Raw genomic sequence first — 20,339 nt, forward strand, 5'->3', positions numbered from 1 at the left:
ACCGGGAGATGGGACCGGAGAGGTGACTGCTGGGTATGGGACATTATACAGGAATGAGGCATTATCCAGTAACCCCAGAGAGGTGACTGCTGGGAATGAGGCATTATACAGTAACACCGGGGGATGTGACCGGAGAGGTGACTGCTGGAAATGGGACATTATACAGTAACACCGGGGGATGTGACCGGAGAGGTGACTGCTGGGTATGGGACATTATACAGTAACACTGGGGGATGTGACCAGAGAGGTGACTGCTTGGAATGGGGAATTATACAGTAACACCGTTGGAGGTGACTGCTGGAAATGGGACATTATACAGTAACACCGGGGGATGTGACCGGAGAGGTGACTGCTGGGAATGGGGCATTATAGAGTAACACCGTTGGATGTGACCAGAGAGGTGACTGCTGGAAATGGGGCATTATAGAGTAACACCGGGTGATGTGACTGGAGAGGTGATTGCTTGGAATGGGACATTATACAGTAACACCGGGGGGATGTGACCAGAGAGGTGACTGCTGGGAATGGGAAATTATACAGTAACACCGGGGGATGTGACCGGAGAGGTGGCTGCTGGGAATGGGGCATTATAAAGTAATCCTGGCGGATGTGACGGAGAGGTGACTGCTGGGATTGGGACATTATACAGTAAAACCGGGGGATGTGACCAGAGAGGTGACTGCTGGGAATGGGGCATTGTAGAGTAATCCTGGCGGATGTGACAGAGAGGTGACTGCTGGGATTGGGACATTATACAGTAAAACCGGGGGATGTGACCAGAGAGGTGACTGCTGGGAATGGGAAATTATACAGTAACACCGGGGGATGTGACCGGAGAGGTGGCTGCTGGCAATGGGGCATTATACAGTAACCCTGGCGGTTGTGACGGAGAGGTGACTGCTGGGATTGGGACATTATACAGTAAAACCGGGGGATGTGACCAGAGAGGTGACTGCTGGGAATGGGGCATTATAGAGTAACACCGTTGGATGTGACCAGAGAGGTGACTGCTGGAAATGGGGCATTATAGAGTAACACAGGGGGATGTGACCTGAGAGGTGATTGGTGGGAATGGGAAATTATACAGTATCACCAGGGGGATGTGACCAGAGAGGTGACTGCTGGGAATGGGAAATTATACAGTAACACCGGGGGATATGACCGGAGAGGTGGCTGCTGGGAATGGGGCATTATACAGTAACCCTGGCGGATGTGACGGAGAGGTGACTGCTGGGATTGGGACATTGTACAGTAAAACCGGGGGATGTGACCAGAGAGGTGACTGCTGGGATTGGGGCATTATACAGTAAAACCTGGGGATGTGACCAGAGAGGTGACTGCTGGGATTGGGGCATTATACAGTAAAACCTGGTGATGTGACCGGAGAGGTGACTGCTGGGAATGGGGCATTATACAGGAGCACCGGGGGATGTGACCGGAGAGGTGACTGCTGGGAATGGGACATTATACAGTAACACCAGGGGATGTGCCTGATTGCTAGAGAGGCCGTCCTGCCGAATACCGGTTCCCACCGTTTCCCCTCCCTACAATGCAAGGGGATGTGTAACAAAGACACTTGCCCTCGTATTCCACTGCTACAGGAGAAATCCTTCGATGGTTGGCGACCATGAAAATATTTCTCCTGCCTTCACAAATAAGTCAATCTCAGTGCTGGATCATGAATAGTCAAAGTACATGACCGGACACACTGATACAGCTTTCACATCGCAAAATGCAGGGTCGCACCGGGACTTTGAAACGGTTCAGTCCCAGCCAGGGCTGTCTTAACGGGATGCAGTTAAAATCCCGTTGGAGGGAATCCTGGCGTTCAGAATCCCGATGCCGGAATCCCGACCGCCGAAATCCCGACACTTTCTCCCTCCGTGGGTGTCCACGACACCCCTGGAGGGAGAATAAATTAGCGTGCCGAGCGTAGCAAGGCACCGGGCCTGCTGCGTGGCGAGTGCAGCGAGCCCGCAAGGGGGGGCGATCCACGTGCCCCCCTTGTCAGGATTTCGGCGTTCGGGATTCCGGCGTCGGGATTTTGAACGCCGGGATCCCGACCGCTGGGATTTCATACTGAATCCGTCGTAACAGCAGTGTAGGCCCCTGGGCAAAGCAATGCACTGGGACCCTTACCTATTCTCCCCTCCTCAGAAAAACTCTAAAGGTGCCCATACACATTCCAATGCGGCGGGTGCAATGTGTGCTTTGAGATGCGCGCTCCCGCGGCATCTCATCGCACTGTACAAAAAGTATGTGCTGCACATACTTTTGTACTTGCTTTTCATCGCATTGCATGCACAACGCATGTACAAGGCATGCGATGCGTGCTATTTAAGCTCAAAATGCACGCCCGCATCGAGACGTGTATGGGCACCTTAAGGCTGGTTTCACACACTCCGGCTCCTGCCGGACGGTGAAATCCCGCACGGCCAGGGAGCCGTGCCTCACACACTAGTTTATCATGGAAGGGATGGCCACAGCCCGGCAGCCGTCCCTTCCAGTGGCGGGATTCGGCTGCAACCGTGCGGCCGGGCCGTGGCCGTCCCGTGTGAATGGACACAATAGTGTCCATTCACAACTAGTGTGTGCGGCACGGCTCCCTGGCCGTGCGGGATTTCACCGTCCGGCAGGAGCCGGAGTGTGTGAAACCAGCCTTAGTCAGAGAGAACCTGAGAATTCTGACTGGGAAGTGCAATTAACAGGTCAGATGTGGACTGCTGCTTTGAAGTTGGATATCTCAATTTCCCCAGGGCCGATTTTCAAAATTCTGGTATCCCTGGAAAAAGGGGATCCTCAGCTATCAGAGTATGGCCCTTATACACCTGGGGCCCCAGAGCAAGTGCCCATTAAGCCCATACAAAAAGACCGCCCTGGTCCCAGTTCGCTGACGTCATCCGGGGGAGATTATGCTGTGTACACACGGGGGCGATAGGGGCTGAAATCGCTGGGAATATGGTCGCTGAGCAACCATATTGCCAGTGATTGGAGTGTGCACCAGCGATAAATCGCCGGGTGCGCGCTCCCGTTTTCATGCTCCTCCGACCAGCGACATCCCCTGCCTCTTCACCCAGCAGTGTTTAAATTTTCATCTGCGACCATCTCTGGTCGCAGATGAAAACGGCACACTGGGCAATATGATTGCTGAGCAATATATTGCTAGCGATCATATTGCCCCGTGTGTACGCACCTTTATTCCTAACAATTTTGCTGCACCCGTCATCTTGAAACGTGCACATGTCCCTTTGATAATGAATTTACAAGACTGCCTAATTAGAGCAATAATTGATATTTGCGTGGAGATTAATAACAGTATTACAGACACACATGCTATGACCGATAACACACACGTAACAGACTTATTTTAATTTTTTTTCTAATGCACTTTATTTCACATTTATCACTTTTCACTTATGTTTTTAATATTTCGCTGTCCTTAATAAATGAATCAATAAACATCATGTTTTAGCCAATTCTCTGTTTCTTGGGTCACTTTATTAATGTACCTATAACATTAATCAGAACATTAATATATGCTAACCTAGATTGCCCCTTGTAGGAATACTTTATCTTTCTTTGCTTCCAAGTCTAATACATATTCCTGGGTGCGCCTCCCCCATTACCAATTGATACTTAATATAGTAATGCAGGGGTGAGATAGCTATACCAATTACAGGCCGTGCGGATTGATAACCTCTATCTATTAACCGGTATCAGCGGTATCAGATGGTCGAAAGTCATCAGGTCGACATACTGCAAAGTCGACATGGGTCTAGGTCGACAGGTCATTAGGTCAACATGGTCTAGGTCGACTGGGTTTTTCACTGGAATTTTGTTTGTTTTTTTTGAGCCGACATGTGCCGACAGGCGGAATTTCATGCCCTACCATCCACTAGGGCAGGCGTTCCCAACCACGGTCCTCAGGACACACCAACAGTGCAGGTTTTAGTGATATCCAGGCTTCAGCACAGATGGATTAATCCAAATCACAGGTACTAATTAAGTCACCTGTGCTCAAGCCTGGATATCATTAAAACCTGTAATGTTGGTGTGCCTTGAGGACCGTGGTTGGGAATGCCTGCACTAGGGTGTGGTAGGAGAATAACATAGAGTGCCAAGCACAGCCAGACATGCGAGGGGATGCGGTGCACTTAATCCTGTGTCCATGTTGACTGTGTCGGCATTCGGGTAAAAAAAAAAAGTACAAAACCCCATGTTGAGCTAGACCATTTCGACCTAATGCTTTTTTGGACCAAATGACCTGTTGACCTTGACCCATGTTAACCTTGCAGTATGTTGACCTAATGACTGTCGACAATCTTTAGGTCGACCATATGATCCTTACCTGTTTCAGCAAGGAGTGTGAGGCCAATTTCTCTCCAGGGAATGGAGAAATATCTGTGTTTAGAGCCAGACTAGAATCACGTCTGTCTGTACGGGTTGCCCGTCAGGCCGCGCCCGCAGACAATAGATCGGGTATCATTTTTTTTTTTTTTTTATGTATGTTTGACAAAGGCCATACACTTCATTGGAGGTGAAGATCCGCAGACGAAGGCCAGAGCATACAGCTAATTGCTGCCGATCCTACTATTAAAAAAGAAAAAGGAATGTATTGTATACACAGAACATCAAACATGCCTTCCAACTTTTACCAATAGATCAGTGGGACCTGCATGCAGCTGGCCCTGGAAAGGGGCGGGGCTATGTGCAACGGGGGCGGGACCGGGCATCGAGGCCCCGGGTTTTCCATCTTCTTTGCCAGCGTACCCAGCCCCGTCTCTCCTTGCTGCACCTATCCAGCAATCACCGGCTGCCCCACAAAGCAGAGCAGCCATGATCACCTCCCCTCAAGGGACATCAGGGCAGGCTCCAAATAGCGGGACCGTACCACTGTAATCAGGACAGTTGGGAGGAATGCTATTCGTTTTCGGGACTTGTCTCCTGTCCTACATAACAGTTTATAGATGCTGTGACCAGGGGTGAGGGTCATTAAGTCGACAGTAATTAGATCTATTGGTCTGCAGTGAAAAGGTCTACATATGAAAAAGATCGACCTGGTTTAAATTGACGCTGAAAATGGTCGACACAATCCAAAAGGCTGCATGAAAAAGGTCAACACAGGAATAGGTCGACATGAGTTATTAAAGAAAATTGTGTATGTGGAAATCTGCTGACACGGCCACTGTATAAGTGTACAGCGACACGGACACACAGCTCCAATTTCTATTCACTTTTTCTTAATGCACTTTTTTAATTTTAACCTATTTTGCTGTTTTGTGCCAATGAATAAACTGTATATTCTACGCAGGGGCAGAGCGTCCATGGCGTCCCAGTCAGTGACTGCCTCCATCAGAGCAGCCGTAATGGTAATTGGTCTGTACACAGTCTCCGTCCTGCCCCCACTTAAAGTTATTCCTCCTGGTTATATATGGTGGCTAATTATTAATATTATGTAGTTTGAGCAGAAAATATTGTGGTTATCAGTGGATGAGTCAAAAACTCAGGCTGCTCCCGGATCCGAAGGCGCTACACCCCACGCCCCTGAAACAGCAGACACTGGAGGAGGATTCGAACCCGTGGTGGCTCAGCCTGAGTGGCTGTCCCAAACGCTGAACTAACGGTACACGCCACTGTACCAGCCACTCATACACGGACTGTCCGTGTATCTTGTAGCTACAATGCAGTGACGTCATTCACGCTGTGCCGCACCATCGCCACCTATTGGCAGCTGCTGGAACTACACCTGGCACATATTGCATCGTCATCACTGCTGCTCCCCCTACATGAGCACTCTGCCCCGGCTGCTCTGATGGAGGCAGTCACTGACTGGGACGCCATGGACGCTCTGCCCCTGCGTAGAAGAAGCGGCTGGTAAGTGCACATGTGCAGAACACCCCCTGAGCATTGAGCAACCTGTGGGTGAGGACTGGAGCTCAGTCTGTATGTTGGTCATGTATGTGACTCCCACAGGGCTGCTGTATGGTGCTACTGGGGATATCTATGTGTATGGGCATACCAGTGTATCCTCAGCAGCGCTACTCTATGGCTCAGGTTGTAATATCTCAGCCCCAGTGCTGTCTGCATTATTATACACTGTATATTATCTATCTGCTTTCCCAAAGTGTGACACAGGTGTATATAGACCAGATTATAATCTATGGAAAGCCTCTGTGTGTATACCATATGTTCTCTCTCTCTGCTGCAGTAGATATGCGCGCTTTGCTATGTTCTATGATAATAAACACATGTGAGTGTAATGGTAAATATGTGCCCGGCATGCCAATGTGGTGAGATACAGGTGCGCCAAACCGTACAGGCTAGCAAACTGCACGTAGCCATTAGTGCAGATGTAGGAAAACTGGGCATACTGTATATAGGCTGGGATCACTGCTGCGTTCAGGTGACACCAAGTACATGTACGGGATTGCTTGCTGGATGGTTATACCATACCTCCCAACTGTCACGATTACAGCGGGACAGTCCCGATTTTCGGGTCCTGTCCCGCTGTCCCACCCACGGCAGGCATTGTCCCGCTGCGGGGGGTGGCAGTTGGGAGACCCCCAATCTAGTAGAATAGATGCTGTGCGCATGCGCACAGCGTCTATGGTACTTGTGTAGTTTCACGGCGCCGGAAGTGCAGAGGCTCGCGTGCCGCTCTAGCTATGAAACTTGGCAGCCTGCCAGAGGCTCTGATTAACCGTGCGCGTGCCCCTCTAGCTCTGTCTGACTGAGCTTGTGCCGCACTAGCTGTATGTAAACAGCGTAGCTGCCGGCCAGCAGCAGCGCTGACAGGTCAATGTCACTGTGGCACTTGTAGTTCCACAGTGAAATAGGCAGCGCCTGGGCACCGCTGACAACGGGGGTATGTTAAAGTGCACACCCCGGCACAGCGATGCCGGCGCTTCTAAACTGTACTCGAGATTCAGACGCAACTGCGTTTGAATCTCGAGTCACATAGATAGCCGCTAAGAAGCCGGAAAGCCTGGATTCAGACGCTAAAGCGTTAGAATACAGGCGCCTTGCAAGCCGCAAAGGTGTTGGGGCTTGTAAACCCAGACGCAAATGCGTCTGGATTTACTTAGGTGAAGGGGTACATCTAAATTTAGACGCAAAAGCATTTAAATTTAGGTGGCCCTAGGGGAACACTATTGAAACCCACCCTCAGTGCCACTAGTGGACGCCACAGCTGTGGACCGTGTAAATCCCACTATCCACGGCCACCCGAAGCGTGGCGGTACGCGTCCTACGACCTTTTCATACCCCCACTATCCACGTCAGCATGGAGTTGAGAATAGAATAGTGTGGCGAGCGCAGCGAGCCCGAAGCGTGGCGAGCGCACGCTGATACCTTCACAGCTATCCGCGTCCCCTCGCGGGCTTCACAGGTGTCAGCGTGAGCCCGAAGCGTGGCGAGCGGACGCTGACACCTGTGAAGCCCGCGAGGGGACGCAGATAGCTGTGAAGGTATGCCTGTCCCCTCGCGCGGCTCACTGCGCTCGCCACGCTTCGGGCTCTGTGGCTCGCTGCGCTCGCCACACTATTCTATTCTCAACTCCATGCCGAAGTGGATAGTGGGGGTATGAAAAGGTCGTAGGACGCGTACCGCCGCCCCTCGCGGGGCTCTCCACGCTTCGGGTGAGCGTGGATAGTGAGGCTGATTCAGGAACACATTCACCTCAGTGTCTCATACAGGGCTACTGCTGACTGACTACGCAAACTGCGTAGCTCCCTGACTGACTACGTAACGCTGTCCGCGCACGTCTAAGCCGAAGTGCCGGGAGTGTGAATTGAGACGCTAAATAAGTTAGCGTCTACATTGGGAACACCAGCGGTGTGCCGGGGTGTGCGATGTGCCGGGGTGTGCGATTTATAAGCCCCGTTTGTTTGTTTTTAAGCCCCGTTTGTCTGTTTTTTACACGATACACTTCATTACATTTGGCACGCGCAGCGCTACGCTACCTGGCAGGCTGCCAAGTTTCATAGCTAGAGCGGCATGCGAGCCTCTGCAATTCCGGGGCCGTGAAACTACACAAGTACCGCGTCTATTCTCGTATGAAAATGAGGTCGCGGCTAATTAGCATAAGCTGTGCCCTCATTTGCATACGCCCCACCCCCTATTTCCCCAACACAGAAGTTGGGAGGTATGTTATACAGGGATTATTGTCACATTAGTTATACTGTAGTCTAAAGTGTATACTGTATTATCTACTATCCTAATGGGGCATACACACAGGGGGCGGGATGTACTAAAGGGAAAATGTGGTAAAACGGGGGTTTTACCGCATTTCCCTATGTACCATTACCCGTCCGCCCCGTCTCCGCCTGGCAGGGTATCGCCACCTCTGGGTGGCGATACCCTATAGATGCCTATGGGCTTCTATCGCCGCCCACCGTCCTTGCGACCTCCCCCCCCCTCCCGTCCTCCATCGATCTCCTCCTCCCCCAGCAGGTGTCACAGCCGGGAGGACATCCGGCTGTAGGGAGGAGGAGGAGAGGCAGGGGGACACTGACAGCCGCCAGGATGTGACAGAGACCCCCGCACACCACATTACAGGTATCGCGGGGGTCTCCGTCACCGCAACCCGATGCTAGCCGCATATGTTAGTACATATGTGGTAGCATCGCGGCGGCTGGCAGACGAGGGGCAGTGATGTACATTAATACATCCCGCCCAGGGGGATATGAGGCTTATTTCTAAGTGAGAAAGTAGGGGAGAGGAGGAGAGCACACTGAGTGTCTAGGTCCACTCAGTGTGCTCTCCTCCTCTCCCCTATCCCTATTACATGTATTTTGATCTGTATTAGCTTAAAATCGTTTAGTCGGAGCGGTATGCCAGTTCTCACTGGACCGCTCAGTCAGAGGCGCTACTTGCGTGACGTCCGCAGCGCTCAGATCTGACTCCTAACAGACGGAGATCTCCGGCGCTGACTCTAAAACGCCGGAGCTCCTCTGCAGGGTACACGTCCTCATTGACGCGGCTCTCCCTCTCATTTGCGGCGCGCAGTGCTGGTGCAGAGGTGGCAGATCTCACCAGACACGCACCGCTTGAGGGGTGACCCGCGGGGCACCATATTGCCTACCCTATTTGTGATGTGAAGTAATCTGATCAGTAACATCACAGGGGAACATAAACCCAGATAATTTTGTTACCAGCAGATCAGTAATAGGCGACTTAAACGCACAAAATTCCACTGTGGAAAACTGTACAATAAACCATTATTACTAATACATAGAATCTAACCAACATCTAGGAGGATATTGAGTTGGATCACACTGAGTAAGGATTTCTATCCTTTTTAAACCTACACTGTGTGTGTCTTTATGTGTCACTGTCTGTCTATATTTCGCTACATTCTTTTAAACATATCCAAATAAAAGTTAAATTTTACTTTCTTAATAACCTGTGCACCACACAGAGACATACTTTCTCTTCTTTCCAAAAATTGTCAAACCTGTGTCCAGTGGTAGCACACCCTCCCTACTCACGGTTAACCAACCGATGTACAAATACACTGAGGGTAAATGAGAACAATACTGCTTTGATAAAACCTGTGCGACTGATTGCCCCACGTTCCCCTTTCCCCAAAACTCATTTATTTCTAAGTGATCTGACTAGATCGCTTAGAAATGAAAAAAGGATCACTCCACGTGTATACCCTCTGGTGATGACGATTGCGCGGTCCCGCGCGTCGCTGTTGCCTGACTAGATTTACACTGCATCCAGTTATAAATCTAGTCATCGCCAGTGTTCTCACACCAGAGAACACTGGCCGTGACAGATTGTTCAGCACACAATGCTGAGCCATCTGTGCTTAACTGCAAACTTAGCGCAGAGGCTCACTTGCACTGTGTGTGCACAGCTTTAGGGATGGACGTCTTTGCAATTGATGACAATAGTGCAACTGCCCATTGATTGTGGCATACTATGCAATGGATGACCATCAATGTTTTTACCTATTGATGGTGATCCATTTTCTTTGACTGATTGGATTGTGGGCCAATCAAAACATGTAGGCGGTGCTTCATGAGTGTTGGGGCAGAGCTATGCTGGTGGTAAGGGTTGCTGGTCTTACTGTACTGCATATTAAAATAATAATAATAAAAAATATATATATAATTTATGTAAGGTGCTAAACAACATATAATGGTGATTCAATTGTTTTGTGCACCCGTAGCTCTTGCCTAATGTAGTGGGAGCTAATGAATTGTTCGCAGCACTTGCCCTGGTCTTGTCGGCTGCATTTTTGCGCCCTAAATAAACTAGATGCAGCTTATTGCCCTACTGTGCGTGAAGGGTGCGAGGAGAAATCCAGGTGAGGTGCAGCCTGGGAGTCGGGTCACCAAACAATTGACTTTGATTTTAAAGCTTGTTTGTCACTGAGCGTATGTTCCAGGCATGTCCAAAATGTGGCCCTTCAGCTGTTTTGAAACTACACATCCCAGCATGCCTTGACATAGTTTTAGTATTCCCTAATAGCAAAACTGTGGCAAGGCATGATGGGACTTGCAGTTTCACAAAAGCTGGCGGGCCATAGTTTGGACATGATTGGTGTATTGGGTTCATTAGCTGTTCACTAGCATTTTGCACAAACCACTTTGGCACATATGGAGATGTAATCTCTTTATTAGTGTTTTTATTAGTCTTGCACTCTACTATTACATATAATGCATGCCTTGACACCGTTTCACCGTTCGTGACACCCAAAATGTCGTTAAAATATTTGTTCCAACCAGATTGTTGCTCGGAAAATGTCCAAACTTTTTTTATTTCTTTACATTTTGGAAATACACAAAATGTTAAAATTGGATGTGAATTTCTACTTCATTTCCTTACATACAGGGAGCAACTTCTATCAGTCACCCCACCTTGACAAAGTGCCCAGCGAGGCATGAAACAGGTTGGAGACTTTGCTGCTGCCCGAAGTACCGACACGCCAGTCGCTGACGTCAGCAAGCCGCGCCCCGGGACCAAAGCCGCAACAGAAGATTCCACCCAGAAGCGGACAGCAACTGAGCTGAGGAATACCGCTGCCTCTGTAAGGTTAGGGTTAGTAGGGACATTACGACAATCTCCCTCTCTCACCTCACATCCTCCAAAAGGAGTGTAAACATTATTTTACTAATACATTTTTACTTTACAGGTGTCACTCGTATAAACTTATCCCATCGCTCTTTTTTACCCCTCAGAACCTTTGCATTTATGAGAGCTGCTATACCATCAGTGCAGTTGATTTAACATTTTTCTCCTCACTTAGGATTATGTGCCACCGAAGAAGGACGGTGAATGTGAGACACCCAGCAGCAGCCGTCCCTATGTGTTCAGAAGAGGGATCAGGACCCAGGATTCCAAGACTGTGCCTTAACCTCACTCATTGATAAATGAGAGAGACAATGACCATAAGATCCTGAAACTCACCAACAAAATCATCCAGCTGCTGACCGGAGAGGTGACTGCTGGGAATAGGTCATTATACAGTAACACCGGGGGAGGTGACTGCTGGGAATGGGACATTATACAGTAACATCGGGGGTTGTGACCAGAGAGATGACTGCTGGGAATGGAACATTATACAGTAACACCGGGGGATGTGACCGGAGAGGTGACTGCTGGGAATGGGGCATTATACAGTAACAATAGGGGATGTGACCGGAGAGGTGACTGCTGGGAATGGGTCATTATACAGTAACACCAGAGGATGAGACCGGAGAGGTGACTGCTGGGAATGGGACATTATACATTAGCACCGAGGGATGTGACCAGAGAGGTGACTGCTGGAATGGGGAATTATACAGTAACACCGGAGAGGTGCCCGCTGGGAATGAGGCATTATACAGTAACATCGGGGGATGTGACCAGAGATGTGACTGCTGGGAATGTGGAATTATACAGTAACACCGGGGGAGGTGACTGCTGTAAATGGGACATGATACAGTAACATCGGGGGATGTGACCTGAGAGGATACAGCTGGGAATGGGACATTATACAGTAACACCTGGGGATGTGACCGGAGAGAAGACTGCTGGGATTGGGACATTATACAGTAACACGGGGGGATGGAAATGGGACATTATACAGTAACACCGGGGGATGTGACCGGAGAGGTGACTGCTGGGTATGGGACAGTATACAGTAACATCAGAAGAATGTAACCAGAGAGGTGTCTGCTGGGAATTAGACATTATACAGTATCACCAGAGGATGAGACCGGAGAGGTGACTGCTGGGATTGGGGCATTATACAGCAACACAGGGGGATGTGACCAGAGAGGTGACTGCTGGGAATGGGAGAGAGAGGGTGGAGAGAGAGAGGGTAGAGAGAGAGAGAGGGTGGAGAGAGGGTGAGGCGAGAGAGAGAGGGTGGAGAGAGGGTGAGGCGAGAGAGGGTGAGGCGAGAGAGAGAGAGAGAGTGAGGGTGAGAGAGAGTGAGGGTGAGGCGAGAGAGAGGGTGAGGCGAGAGAGAGAGAGGGTGAGGCGAGAGAGAGAGAGAGGGTGAGGAGAGAGAGAGGGTGAGGCGAGAGATAGGGTGAGGCGAGAGAGAGAGAGGGTGAGGCGAGAGAGAGGGTGAGGCGAGAGGGTGAGGCGAGAGGGAGAGAGGCGAGAGAGAGAGGGTGAGGCGAGAGAGAGAGAGGGTGAGGTGAGAGAGAGAGAGGGTGAAGTGAGATAGGGTGGAGAGAGAGAGGGTGGAGAGAGAGAGGGTGGAGAGAGAGAGGGTGGAGAGAGAGAGGGTGGATAGAGAGAGAGAGGGTGGAGAGAGAGAGAGAGAGGGTGGAGAGAGAGAGAGGGTGGAGAGAGAGAGGGAGAGAGAGAGGGTGGAGAGAGAGAGAGAGGGTGAGGCGAGAAAGAGAGAGGGTGAGGCGAGAGAGGGTGAGGCGAGAGAGAGAGAGAGAGAGGGTGAGGCGAGAGAGGGTGGAGAGAGAGAGAGTGGGTGGAGAGAGGGTGAGGCGAGAGAGAGAGGGTGAGGCGAGAGAGAGGGTGAGGCGAGAGAGAGAGGGTGAGGCGAGAGAGAGGGTGAGGCGAGAGAGAGAGAGTGAGGCGAGAGAGAGAGAGTGAGGCGAGAGAGAGAGGGTGAGGCGAGAGAGAGAGAGGGTGAAGCGAGAGAGAGAGGGTGAGGCGAGAGAGAGAGGGTGAGGCGAGAGAGAGAGAGAGGGGGGGTGAGGCGAGAGAGAGAGGGTGAGGCGAGAGAGAGAGAGAGGGTGAGGCGAGAGAGAGAGAGTGGAGAGAGAGAGAGGGTGGAAAGAGAGAGAGAGGGTGGAGAGAGAGAGGGAGAGAGAGAGAGGGTGGAGGGTGGAGAGAGAGAGAGGGTGGAGAGAGAGAGAGAGGGTGGAGAGAGAGAGAGAGGGTGGAGAGAGAGAGAGAAAAGGAGAGGGGGTGTGGAGGAGGGGAAGTGAAGGAGAGGAGGGGGGAGTGGAGGAGCAGAGAAGGGGAGGGGGTGCGGAGTATAGGAGGTGAGCAGGAGGGAAGCGAGAGGAGGAGGGGAAGCAGAAGAGGAAGGGGAGCTGAGGAGTGAGAGGAAAGAAGAAAGGAAAGTAGGGGAGGGGGTGAGGAGTATTGGAAGCAAAAGAAAGGAGGGGGAAACAGGAAAGGAGGAGGGGGAGCGGAGGAGGTGGTTGGGGAGCTGAGGAGGAGGGGAGAACAGAGAGCAGGAGCAGATAAGAAGAGGGGGAGAGGAGGAGGAGAGGAGGCATGGAGGAGGTGCAGAGAAGGGAGCGCAGTGCAAGCTGGTGCTGGGTACCTCCTGTGACAATCAGCAGCGATGGTAGCGATGATTTTGCTGCCCCTGCTCCTGGGCAGACTGGGTCTGCTGCACTTTCTCTTCTTCTGTGCTAGTCATCTCTTCCTGCTCCATCTCCCCGGCGCTGGGTCTTCTCTTCCTGTACCCCAGCACAGGTTCACTGGCAGTCAGAGAGAGAAAAGTGTGGGGAAATTGGTGAGGAGAGCAAAAGAGGGCAAAGGGAGAGCTGGGGAGAGGAGAAGGGGAAGGAGGAGAGGGATCAGAGAAGAAGGAGCAAAGGAGTGGAGGAGGGGGATCAGAGAAGGAGCAAAGGAGTGGAGGAGGAGAGAAGCGGACATGTAGAGAAGTAGCACAGAAGGCACTGTGTACCTCTTGTCATTGGTGCTGCATGGTACATGATCAGCAGCGATTGAAATGCTCCTCCTCCTCCGACGAAAAGTGGTGGGGAGGAGAGAGAGAAGGGGAGCAGAGAAGAGGAGGAGTAAGAGGAGGGAGAGTAGAGGAGGAGAGGAGAAGGGAGAGCAGGAGAAGAGGAGAGGGGTGAGGAGGAGGGGAAGTGCAGGAGAAGAGGGGAGGGGGAGAGGAAGAGAGGGGAAGCGGAGAAGTGAGAGAAGGGGAGGGGGTGCGGAGGAGATGAGGTGAGCAGGAGGGAAGCAAAGGAGAGGAGGAGGAGGGGTAGTGGAGGAGGGAAAGAGATGTGGTAGCTGAGGAGAAGAGGAGCGGAGACAAGGAGAAGGGAAAGCAGGGGAGGGGTGAAGAGGATTGGAAGCAGAAGAAAGGAGGGGAAGCAGAGGAAAGGAGGAGCAGAGGAGAGGAGGAGCGGAGGAAGGGAAGCTGAAGAGAGGTTGTGGGGGAGGAGAGGGGGGGAGGAGAGGAGAGGAGGAGGGAGCGGAGGATGGAGAGTAGATGAGGAGGAGGTGGGGGAGCTAAGGGAAGGAGTAGGAGGAGTTATGAGGCTGCTGATCCCTGTGTGTGGTTATATATCTCTTATATATTTGGCTACATCTGTCACTCAAAGTGTGTCTGGAGCTATAACGCTGGGTGGAGCCTCTGACTCACTTGATTGACTCACATGACAGAGAACCAGCCCAGTGAGCCCACAGACAGTGCCAGACACCCTCTGCCTCTCCATGTTACACAGCAAAGACACAACTACTCACCAGACACACCAGGTGAGCGCCCCACACCTCTATACCTCCCAACATGACCCTCTCCAGGAGGGACAGAATGCTCTGTTTGTGGACTTCCATCTTAATTTATGATTGTCATCAACTGTCATTTTAAACAGGGTACTTGACAAGAAAGGTGTTTAAGCACAGGTGATGGTAATCCATAAATTAAGAAGAAAGTCCAGAAACAGAGCAATGTGTCCCTCCTGGAGAGGGTCATGTTGGGTATGCACCTCCCCCCCCCCCCCCCCATTCACGGCATCCCCACGATTAAATGGCACATGCAAAACACTGACATGGCTATGGTCGACAATGAAAAAGGTTGACAAGATTTATTTTTCACTTTTTCAATGTTTTCATATTCATTCTCATGTGTCGACATGGACACCAATGAAGTGCCACACTTATGTCAACATTTACATGTGTTGACCTTTCTGTGCTGATTTTTTCTAGTGGCGATTCGCAGCACACCCGGTGACTCCCACGATCCCCCCTCCCACGATTCGCGACAACCCCCCGGGCCCCCCCTCCCACGGTTCATGGTGCCACGATTCGCGGCACCCACACCCCCCCCCCCCGCGTCCCCCCCTCCCGCAATTCTCGGCATCCACCCACGACCCCTCCTCCCGTGATTCGCGGACACCCCTCACCTCCTCCCTCCCCCCCCACCCCCGCGCGCGATTCACGGCAACCCCAGGATTAAATGGCACATGCAAAACACTGGCACGGCTATGGTCGACAATGAAAAAGGTTGACATGAGTTTTTGAAGATTTATTTTTCTTTTTTTTGAATGTTTTCATATTCATTCTCATGTGTCGACATGGACACCGATGAAGTGCCACATGTGTTGAACTTTCTGTGTTGATTTTTTCTTGTAGCAATTTTTTTCCAGTGACAACTATGAACTATGTGCACGTCCACCTACACATCATCAACCAATTCTTTGTATAATATATAACACCTGTTCTGTTTCACTGTAGGTGTTTTAAGTCAGACCTTTACCTGCTACTATTACTGTTTATGTAAATGCATTCTGAATGACAGCAACATCCTACCATCCTTCTACACGAATATATAACCAACTAGGTGAATTATCGCGCCCCGTGCCCCCCCCCCCTCCCGCAATTCACGGACCCCCCGATCACTACCCAGCCTCCTGTTTTCCTGTGTCGTGACCTCCGCCAGTGGGGAGCCGCTGACTCAGAAACACCCTACTATACTATTGAACACACACACCTAAACAACATGCACACACAGCCCCCCCCCCCCACACACACACACACCCACAAATGTCACTGTACCATCCACACTATCAATGTACATCTTACTCTGTAACCGCTTTTTAATTAAACAAAACAAGACACACCCCCTTCCACATCATATGCTCTCTATTTAACACATTTCACCTATAACTCAAGTTGCAATGCAGGCCATCTTTCATACAATTCTAACCATCTTTCTCATATACAAATGTTCACAAATTAAGGGGGCGCAGCCCCTTACGACGGTGTGATGAGCGCCCATAGGGCGCGATGAATCACCTAGTATATATATAATCCTTGTCTATATGACAAATGGATGGCCACCCACGGGGGTAATTATCAATGGTGTGATCAGTGAAAAACCTTGATGGTATGGAATTATAAACAGTGAGCCATCGATGGTTTGCACCAATTGATGGTTGTCCCTTCTGTAGGGAAGAACACCTACTTCCCCCACCATTTTTGACTAACTAGTGTCTTCCCCTTGTTTCTCCTTCCATTCCTCTAATCGTAAAAAGTAATATGTATTTGGTTGTTAACCATCGATGGCTGATGGTTCTCTGCCATCTTTTGCAGAGTCCTTAGCTTAGCACTGCCCCCAATGGGCCGCATCTACCAACAGCAGCTCTCTAGCATCACAAACCATCGATGTTTTGCCTATTTGTAATGTACTTTGTATTGGTAGCTTTGGATCCCTTGGTGCAGCATATAAATAAAGGATGATAATAATAATGCAGCCCATCGATCGCCAACCTTAGCAACGTATGTTTGCGCACGTGTGTGTGGGAATACATACTACAATCTCTACCCCAACTACACGATTAGAATCAGCCTCCTGACATCGCTTACCTGCCCGATGCATCTGGAAGCTTAGTGGATTAACTAGCGCACCTTACTAAGCGCACACAGGTATAGTTCATTACCTGCGTTACAATTGCTGGGGTCTTTATATTATTTATTGACTACTAATTATCTAGCACAATTCTATAGTTATTCTCTAAAGCTGGGTACACAACGCAACAATCCTTATAAAGCGATGGGCCGCTCCGATGTATCCAGTGGCGGAACTTGTGGGTTGTGGGCTCAGGTGCAAATATATATATATATAGTTTAGGGCCCCCCTCCTCCACCCCAACCAAAGTTCACAATACTTCATTGCTGGTTTGAGCAGCAGTGGGCCCCTTAGTTGTCAGGGGCCCCTTAGTTGTCAGGGGCCCCGGTGCAATGCACCTGCTGCACCAATGGTAGTTCCGCCTCTGGATGTATCACACCTGCGTGCACACTGAACGTCACGGTGTTGTGCCATATAATGTAACATATGTATAATTCAGCTGCACAGTATGAATAAGGGTCCCTAGAGGATGAGGTGGGTCCACTGCGGGGTTCCCTCTGTACCCCTAGAGGCCAGTGCAACCCTAGTCCCTTCTAAGGTGCAGCATCCCAAATGGGACAATGCGACCACGCGGCTTATCAAACTATGATTTGGGAACAGTGTATGACAAATCGAGTAGTGCGTGCACTAGGTTAGTACAATGGGTTACCTTGGTGAGTGATTTAGGAATACATTCTGTTTCTAGGGCTGGGCTGCCTGCTAGATAGGCTGTATGCCCGCCCTTGTCTGTGAGGATTGGACACATGTACACATGACCTGTGATTGACAGAGGAGCCAATCCGCGTGTGCCGCCTCCCAGCTGCCCCGTCTTCCAGATCACAGGACAGTGGACGCGTACTTCCGGGAGCTGCGCCGCCTGGACCACAGGAGGAGACTGGTCAGCCCTGCAGCGCTGCCCTGGTGTGGACCGTCTGGTGGTGAGTACAGTCAGACTGCTGCATGATGTCGCCGGCTACCCCCGCTGCCACCATGTCCTGACTGCCTCTCCTTCCTCCACCCTCCCACGCTGCTGCCTCGGCCTCCCGTTTACTGCTGCACCAGCCGCCCTCCTCCATTTCTACATACAGTATAAGGGTGACATTTTGATGGCTTACAATTTAAGGGGCTGTTGTGATGAAAGACAGTGTGGGGCTGGTGCGATGGTGACAGTGTGGGGCTGTTGCAATGGGGAGACTACAGTGCGGGCTGGAGCAATGGGGAGACTACAGTGTGGAGCAGGTGCAATGGGGAGACTACAGTGTGGGGCTGGTGTGATGGGGACAGTGTGGGGCTGGTGTGATGGGAGACTACAGTGTGGGGCTGGTGCGATGGGGACAGTGTGGGGCTGCTGCGATGGGGGACAGTGTGGGGTAGGTGCAATGGGGTTAGGGTTTTTTTCCTTGAAATGCCGCCTGCCACCGCTGGGAATAAAGAATAATCCGCGTGGCATTATGTGAATTTTGGCTCAATCCGCGTGGCATTATGTGAATTTTGGCTCAATACGTTTGGCATAATGTGTAAGGGGCAAGTATAATGGGGTCTATTATTTTGTTGCAGAATGTGTAGAAGTGGTATATGGTGTGGAACACTACACAAGGCCAATTTTGAGTGTCCACACCCTCTTTTCCTGAGCGCTCGCGCACAAATGTGTTGACACTATTGACACCAAGGTGGGCCTGTGTACTTTAAATGCCAGGACCTATTTTTAATCCCCTTCCCGCCCTTTATCTGCTCTCTGAGCGTGCACACTGGCACCATCTCTTTGCAAGTTTTTGAACAGGATTCTCCTAAACTCACTATGCCGCTATTTTTACATACTGTTGTAGACCAGCATTTTTTTTTTTTAAATATGGATGTTTTCCTCCTCTTCCCTCCCCTTCAGGATGCTACTAAAACCTTGCTGCCAGGCGTGGCCTGACTGAGCTAGCGGGTGGACGTGGGGAAGCCGAGCTCCGTAAAAATCCTGTTTCTATATCCTATCTGCGGAGATTTGGGCTTGCCTACCCTGCCTGCTTCGACCTCTGGTGCCCTCCTGATACCCCTGGACCCAGCTGGCCGGCTTGATTTGGCGGCGCGAGGACTCCTGGCCTATTTCCTCCTGTCACTGGAGAGACTGAGACCCGGCGCCATTTTAGCCACTCTGCTCGGCGGCTTGAGACTCCTGTGGGTTGCATCCGTCTACTCCCCGGGTGCTGCGGAGGCCGGTGGCTACTCCCTGTACAGGTGAGCGGTGTATGCGGGAAGCGTTCCCGTCAGGGACACGCTGCCGCTGTCCGCGCAGGGGGTGCCTGCCCGCATACTCCCTGGGCTGTGGCCGCCTCTGTACATCCTCCTGGCCCCGTCATCTTGGAGTCTGGATGGGACGTAATACCAGCGATAAAGGAGCTTATAGGTGTTTTCCTTGATTTTCACGCAGATCGAGCTAGAGGCCGCGTTGTCGCGGATTTCCTCCCAGTCCTCATCGTCTAAGGAGAGACCTAGGTCGTTTTCCCATGCCATCTCATGTGGGGCCCGGGAGGAAGCCGTGCTAGTGTCCAAGAGGGAATAGAGTGTTGAGATTAGACCTCTGGAGGAGGTTCGCTTCCAACATATGTATTCGAAAGATGTTAGGGGCCTGGATGTAAGGGTTGGTGTAGTTTTGGAATGAAAATGTCGGATTTGTAGGAAGCGAAAAAAATCTATGTTCGGGATCGTTGTGCCCCTTCGTATATCGGCGAACTGGGGGAAGGTAGCGTCAACTGAGATGTCGTTAAGGTAATAAATATTATCTTTAAGCCATCTGGAGAGGGGGGAGCGGCTCAGGCCTGGGGGGAAGGCTGGGTTATGGAATAGCGGTATTAGTGGAGAGGGGAGTGGGGCTAGGTTATATAATTTGTTAACCCTGTCCCAAACCGATAAAGCACGGGAGATCACTGGGTGGGATGAGGCTGCGTGGGGACGTTTGGTTCTGGGTAGCCATAGCAGGGAAGACAGTGTGGATAGTCCTATATCGTCCGATTCTATATTTACCCATACCTTTTGGGCTCCCCAGGGGTTACACCATTGGACGTTCTGAGACAACCGTGAGGCGTAGTAGTACCTCCGGAAGTCTGGGATCCCTAGCCCACCCTGGTAAGAGGGCCGCTGCAGTAGTTTTAGCCGTATTCGGGGGCGTTTTTTGTCCCATATAAACTGGGTGGTTTGGTATTGCAATGATTTAAACACATAAAGGGGGATGTATATAGGTAAGGTTTGGAATAAATATAGGAGGCGAGGGAGGACACTCATTTTGACTGAGTTAATCCTTCCTATCCATGAAATG

At 50.9% G+C, this 20,339-nt stretch overlaps 1 long non-coding RNA gene across 3 annotated transcripts in view; it reads left to right on the plus strand.

The window, feature by feature from the left end:
* The window catches only part of LOC146052831 (uncharacterized), a 70,320-nt gene extending 52,009 nt beyond the window's left edge, over positions 1-18,311 (plus strand). Inside the window, exons 2-4 of one of the 3 annotated variants that reach the window (XR_014467688.1) lie at positions 10,843-11,043; positions 11,258-11,449; positions 17,763-18,311. This is a non-coding gene — a long non-coding RNA (uncharacterized LOC146052831). Of the gene's footprint in view, positions 1-5,639; positions 5,875-10,842; positions 11,044-11,257; positions 12,448-17,762 lie in introns of those variants that run through there. The other 2 variants (XR_014467687.1, XR_014467686.1) reach the window with 2 other exon arrangements.
* Positions 18,312-20,339: the final 2,028 nt, after the last annotated feature.

The sequence above is a fragment of the Crinia signifera genome, unplaced genomic scaffold (genome assembly GCF_055691185.1).
Source record: "Crinia signifera unplaced genomic scaffold, ASM5569118v1 HAP2_SCAFFOLD_126, whole genome shotgun sequence".
NCBI classification, from domain to species: Eukaryota; Metazoa; Chordata; class Amphibia; order Anura; family Myobatrachidae; genus Crinia; species Crinia signifera.